Source organism: Trachypithecus francoisi, unplaced genomic scaffold (assembly GCF_009764315.1).
Source record: "Trachypithecus francoisi isolate TF-2019V2 unplaced genomic scaffold, Tfra_2.0 Lachesis_group1, whole genome shotgun sequence".
In the NCBI taxonomy this organism is placed as follows: domain Eukaryota; kingdom Metazoa; phylum Chordata; class Mammalia; order Primates; family Cercopithecidae; genus Trachypithecus; species Trachypithecus francoisi.
This window is the reverse complement of record NW_022681454.1, coordinates 134,772,619-134,779,887: the sequence shown is the minus strand read 5'-3', so window position 1 is coordinate 134,779,887 and position 7,269 is coordinate 134,772,619.

Below are 7,269 nucleotides of genomic sequence, written 5' to 3'. Positions count from 1 at the left end.
AGGACACCAGGAATCAATAAATTTCTTGCTTAATCATGACCTCTTCTTGAGCTTATTTGCAGTTCCCTGATTGCCATAAAAACCCTTGATAAGTTAATGTCTGTGCAGAGAGCACATTTTAATCTTCCTGGAAAATCTTATTAGAAGACACTGTGATTAGAAATGCATCCTCAGGTTCAAGTTTATTCTTAAACACTAGTGAGTAAATTTCAAAAGCATAGTAAGGAAAATTCAAGGAAAATAGAAATTCCTCTCAAAAGTAACTGCTTGGGGAGTTTACTATGGCATATTCAAATTAGATATAAATCACAAAGCAATTTGTTGAGGTTTTGCAAAGAGTTACCAACCAGAATGAGATGAGGACTTCTATTTTAAAACTTCCATTACCAGCTGTGAATATCTATCCTACGCAGCAGTTTACAATCTTTAATAGCTTCTTATATCAGTAGTTTCTCAACTTGTAGAGTTTCCTTTCTTTGGTAACAAATTTATCATTGGTGTACATAATGTGAGAACCAAAGGAGTTCCTATTAAATTTTCTTGTTGAATCAGCAAAAAAGAGGAAAATATTTTAAGCCTAGAAAGTTGTTATTTTAGTATATTGCAACTGCCTGCTCTAAGAGATCGGTGTTCATAGAGTAATTTTATTTGTACAAAGTCAAATAAACTTAAAATGCAGTGCCTTTTTTTTTTTTTTTTTGAGATGGAGTCTCGCTCTGTCACTCAGGTGGGAGTGCTGTGGCCGGATCTCAGCTCACTGCAAGCTCCGCCTCCCGGGTTCACGCCATTCTCCTGCCTCAGCCTCCCGAGTAGCTGGGACTACAGGCGCCGCCACCTCGCCCGGCTAGTTTTTTGTAGTTTTTTTTTTTTAGTAGAGAGGGGGTTTCACCATGTTAGCCAGGATGGTCTCGATCTCCTGACCTCGTGATCCGCCCGTCTTGGCCTCCCAAAGTGCTGGGATTACAGGGTTGAGCCACCGCGCCCGGCCAATGCAGTGTCTATTAAGCAATTTCTATTTCTAGCATTGTTCAAGATATGCAAGGTATGCTATTATATATGTGTGTCAATGATGAGAAATGGGGTGTGATAGAGACTTTCTAGGTGTTTATCAAATTATTTACTTGTCTCTCAGGTTCAGAGCTAAATTCCTCTTGCAGTAAAATGTGGTCATATGACTAATTTCTAGACAATGGAATACCTGGGCCATAAAAGATTTTATTTTCTCTTTGCAATCTGTTTTACTCAATGTGTAATGGAATAAGAGATGTATTACACTTGAAAGCCACATTTTGAAGATGATGGGGCCACTGACAACCTGGGTCCCTGAGTGAAATTTTAGAGCAAAATCTCTCTGAAGCAACACAAAAATGTTTGCATGGTCGTTGAAACAATTGACACCTCCACTAGTAATGCATGTGAATTTCTCCTCTTGAGTCTCAACTGAAAGGATGCCATCATAATCCCAACTTTCTGTATAAAAACCCTGACTTTGATCTTTTTCTTTCTAGCAGTGTGAGATCACGAGAAGTTCTGCCTAGGTTTTACATGTCTCAGCTTCCACTCTTCCTATCTTCTCAGCTTCTCATCATAAGAAACTTTAGAATAAGCAAATCTCAAGTAGAAATAAAGCTCAGAATATTGTCTTCTCTCCATTCTCTGTTGTTGCCCCTTTTGCCGAGGATCATAACCCACAAATCCTGGCTGCTTTGTATCCCAAATTGTCATAATTCTTTCCCAGTACTGTGTGACTGCTGAAAGTTCTGCCTAACTTTTTGTTTCTTAGATGCCACTTTCTTTTTAGATTCTTCTTCTCTTGATACATGGAAAGGAAAATGGAAGGTTCACTTAAATAAATTTGTCTTTTCTCTGAGATTTCGATCCTCAAATTCTGATACCTTGATTGCTTTGTAATGTCATCTAAAATCTGTGTTTTTCATTGTTTGTTTTCTACTTTGTTTTTATTTCTATTTTACTCAATGATTATGGTTGTTTTTGATAGAAGAGTTGGACTGAGACAAGCTGCTTTGTATATCTAGGTGTGGAAGTGTTTAGATTTTCTTTCACATATATGTGGCCCTCTCTTTGTAGACTGACAGTAATTTACTTCAGTACTGATGTTATAAATTGCCCTTATTTACTGTTTCATTGGTGGCCATTAGATTGCATGCCCTAAACAGAAAGCCATTCCAGGGACCTCAGGGTCATGTTCCTTTTCTGTACTCTGTACTGCTCTTCATCTTCCCCAATATTTCTCATATAGAATTCTCCCAACTTCAGTATTTTATAAATGGGTCATTTTGAATCATAACAATCTGGAAATACAATGATATATTTGCAATTACTCAGGCAGCTAAGAAAAGATTCTGATTCTCAAAACTCCTATTTTAGATGAGCCTCTTTATAGGAGGTAACCTTCTGCCATTTGACTAAAATTTATACTATTATTCACTCTCACAATATCAAGATTATCATATGGCCTTTAATAAAGAAGAATTCTACCTTAAGTTCACATTTTCCATTTGTGTCTCCAGGTTTTGTCTTAAAAATATTTTCATAATTTTATACAAAACATTTGTATGTTTACGTACATCTACTCATGTGTACTTTCTGGGCCTATTGAGGGTAAAGGAGCATAACATGTTTGTTTCTATCTCCCTTTCTTTGGTTAAGTAAAACATTAACCATAAGACATGAGCATTTGCAATGAAACTCGTGTGAAATAAAAGTAATAAAATGTGCAAATTCTGAATTGTTGAAGGGATCTTGAGAGTTCTGGAGAAAATATATCTATCATTTTGACCTAGATTTGATATTGTCCCCTTTCTTAAGCTTTCCTTGATCCTACAGCTTGTTTGTGTCTATGTTTTAACATATTTATAAAACACCTACTACATGTCAAGGATTGTGCTAATAAATGAAGATTAATTACTATTTTAACATTTTGACATATGTTTATCAAATGTCTCCCAGATGTACAGATTTGACATTTTGAATTCTTTATTATTTTAAGTTGTATGTACACTTCTGCATGTTTTAAGGCATATTGCATGTACATATTGAGCATCCATAATACAATAATCTGAAATCTGAAATGCTCCAAAATTTAAAACTTTTTCAGCACACCAACATGAAGTTAAAAGCAGAAAATTTCATACATGAGTACTTAGTACAAACTTTGCTTCATGTACAAAATTATTTAAAGTATTGTATAAAATTATCTCAGCTTATGTGTATAAAGTATATATGAAACATAAGCAAATTTTGTTTTTAGACTTTGGTCTCAGCCCCAAGATATCTTATTATGTCTGTGCAAATATTCTAAAATCCAAAAAAAAAAAATCCGAAATCTGAAACAATTCTGGTCTCAAGAGTTTTGGATAAAGGTTACCTAACTTAACATTCTCATTTTATTTGTTGTTATCCAAAAACTTAGTGACTTAAAACAATAATTTATAATTACCTTTTGTAATCCTGTGTGTTGCCTGACCTAAGCTGGGCAATTCTTTCTTTCAGTCTCTAGTGCTGCTGCAGTCATGCTGATGGCTTGACTGGACTGAATGCCTAAGATGGCTTATGTAGATGGCTTTCAGTTGATATTGACTGTTGGTTGGCATTCATCAGGAACTGTTGACTCTCCAGGACTCAGATATGCTTCTCACAGCATGCTGGCTGGGTTCCTAGAGGCAACAACATGTGAGTGTTTCAAGACAGCAGAAGTGGTAGAGAACAGTCTATTAAAACCTGAGCCTGGAAAATGTTTCTGAATCAGGGCAACATGTTCTGTTGGTCAGTGCAGCCCAATACGCAAAGCCCACCATGATTCAATGGGAAGGTATACAAATGCCATCTATCAAAGGGAGGACTGTCAAAAAAATTTGTGGCCATTATTATTTCACTATATACATGGATGCTTGTGTGCATTCATAATTACCTAATAAGTTAAAATTTCAAAGATAGAAAGTAACAGTAGAACATTCCCTTTCTTTCTTTCTTTTTTTCTTTTTTTAAGACAGGGGTCTTTTTCTGTCACCCAGACTGGGGTGCAGTGGTGTGATCTTGGCTCACCGCAACCTTAGTCCCAGGCTCTAACAATTCTCCCAAGTAGCTGGGGCCACAGGCGTGCACCACCACACCCAGGATTTTTTAGGTATTTTTAATAGAGACAGGGTGTCTCCATGTTGCCCCGTTTCTACCCTGTCTCATGTTGAGTTTGAACTCTTGAATTCAAGTGATCCACCTGACTTAGCCTCCCAAAATGCTGGGATTAGCAGCATTAGCCACCACACCCAGTCAGAATATTTCTTTTTTCTCTCCCTAAATCTCACTCTTTTATTCAAATATTATTATTAGTTAGTCATTATTTATGTGAATCTTATTCTGCTTACTAAGTATATTTCAGTTTTATTTATTTTTATATTAATAGAACCACATGTGTACTTTTCTGAAAATTACTATTTTCATTTCACAATATGTAACATAGCAAATATGTATAATAGCAAATATGTAATGTGAACCAGAAAGTATCTGAGACAGGTCTCAGTCAATTTGGAAAGTTTATTTTTCCAAGGTTAAGGACATACCTGTGACACAGCGTCAGGCGGTCCTGACAACATGTATCCAAGGTGGTCAGGGTAGAACTTACTTTTATACATTTTAGGGAGACATAATACAACAATCAATACATGTAAGATGTACATTGGTTCTATCTGAAAAGGCAGAACCACTTGAAGCAGAAGCTTCCAGGTCAGAGGTGGATTTAAAGATTTTCTGACTGGTAATTGGTTGAAAGAGTCAAGTTATTATATAAAGACCTGAAAGCAATAGAAATGAATGTCAGGCTTATGATAAGGGTATATAGAGACCAAAGTTTCATAGTGCAAATGAAACCTTCAGATAGCAAACTTTAGAGAAAATAGACTGTAAATATTTTTTTTTATCATACTTAAGGTCTGTGTTGATGTTTTTATTATTTAGGCAAGACAAATAGTTCAGGAAATAATTGCTGTTGAAAAGACAGTTTGTTAAACTCAGAGATTCTAAGAGAAGGGGGCCTGCCAGAAACACTAGCTTTGAGAAATGAAGGTTTAAGTTAGCATGGCTATTGTTTATATTCCTAGGCTGAAACCAGGCCAGACAGGTAGGTCTGCACTGACAGGAGTCAGAGAACGAAGCCCTGGGTCTGGTATCAGCTGCCCAGGATTAGAGCATGCAGCCCAGGAGTGCTGGGCTGATCCTTGCCACTCTGAAAATTTTTAGCAATGAAGCCAATCACTGAATAGACCTTATACCACAGACAAACCCCCAAGGATATCGAAGAATATAAAAACAAAAACCCTATCCAAAGGACAGCAGCTTCAAAGATTAAAGGAACATCAGCCCACACAGGTGAGAAAGAACAAGTGCAAGAACTCTTACAAATCAAAAGTGTCTTCTTACTCAACCCAGAGTGTCTTCTTACCTCCAAATGACCACACTAGTTCCCTAGCAATGGGTCCTAACCTGGCTGAAATGACAGATATACAATTGAGATTCTGGTTAAGAATGAAGATCTTCGAGATTCAGTAGAAAGTCAAAACCCAGTTGAAGGAATCTAAGGAGTCCACTGAAACAATATAAGAGCCGAAAGATGAAACAGACATTTTAAGAAGAATCAAACTGATCAGATAGAGCTGAAAAACTTGCTTCAAGAACTTAAGAATGTACTCACAAGTATTAACAGCAGAATCAACAAAGCTGAGGAAAGAATATTAAAGCTCGAAGACTGATTCTTCAAGTCAACTCAATCTGACAAAAATAAAGAAGAAAGAAAAGAATGAACAAAACCTCTGAGAAATATGGGATTATGTAAAGAAACCAATCCTAGTACTCATTAGCATCCCTGAAACAGAGGGAAAGAGAACAAGCAACTGGGAAAACATATTTGAGAGCATTGTCCTTGAAAATTTCCCCAACCTTACTAGAGATATTGACATTAAAATTCAGGAAATGCAGAGAATTCCTCTGAGTTACTACACAAGAAGACCATTCCTAAGACACATAGTCATCGGATTCTCCAAGGTCAATGTGAAAGAAATAATATTAAAGGCAGCTAGAGAGAAGGGGCAGGTCACCTAGAAAGGGAACCCTGTAAAGCTAACAGCAGACCTTTCAGCAGAAACCCTACAAGCCAAAAGATATTGGGGGCCTATATTCAGCATTGCTAAAGAAAAGAAGTGTCAACCAAGAATTTCATATCGAGACAAACTAAGCTTTATAAGCAAAAGGGAGAAAAGATCCTTTCCAGGTAAGTAAATGCCAAGGAAATTTGTTACCACTAGACCTGCCTTACAATAGGTCCCTAAAGGGATGCTAAACATGGGAAGCCAAATCACTGTCACCGACCACCACAAAACATAACTATTGACACTATAAAAAAACTACACAATCAAGTCTAATAATGACCAGTTAACATGATGACAGGATCAAATATGCACATATCAATATTAATCTTGAATGTAAATTAGCTAAATGCCCCACTTAAAAGGCACAGAGCGGTAACCTGAATAAAGAAGAAAGACCCAACTGTATATTGTCTTCAAGAGACCCATATAGCACGCAATGCTCAAAGTAAAGAGATGGAGAAAAATCTACCTAGCAAATGAAAAACAAAGAAGAACAGGGGTTGCTATTCAAATTTTAGACAAAACAGACTTTAAACCAAAAATGACCAAAAAAGACAAAGGCCTTACATAATAATAAAGGATTTGAATCACAAGAAGACTTAACTATCCTAAATATATATGCACCCAACACTGGAGCACCCAGATTCACTAAAACAAGCTCTTAGAGACGTACTAAGAGAATTCGATAAGCATACAGTAATAGTGGAAAACTCTAACACCCAACCGACAGTATTAGAGAGATCATTGAGTCAGAAAACTTACAAAGATATTCAGGAAACAAACTCTGACGCTTGAGTAAATGAACCTAACGTATCTACAGAACTCTCCACCCAACAGCAACATAATATACATTTTTCTCATCAGCACTTGACAAATATTCTAAAATTGATCACACAATCAGCCATAAAACAATTCTCAGTGAATTTTAAAAAACCGTGAAATTATGTCAACCACACTCTTGGACCACAGTGCAATAAAAATAAAAATCAGTACTAAGAAGATCTCTCAAAATCATGTAATTACATGGAAATTTAAAACATCTTCTTCTGAATGACTTTTAGGTAAACAATAAAATTAAGACAGAAATCAAGAAATTATTTTAAACTAA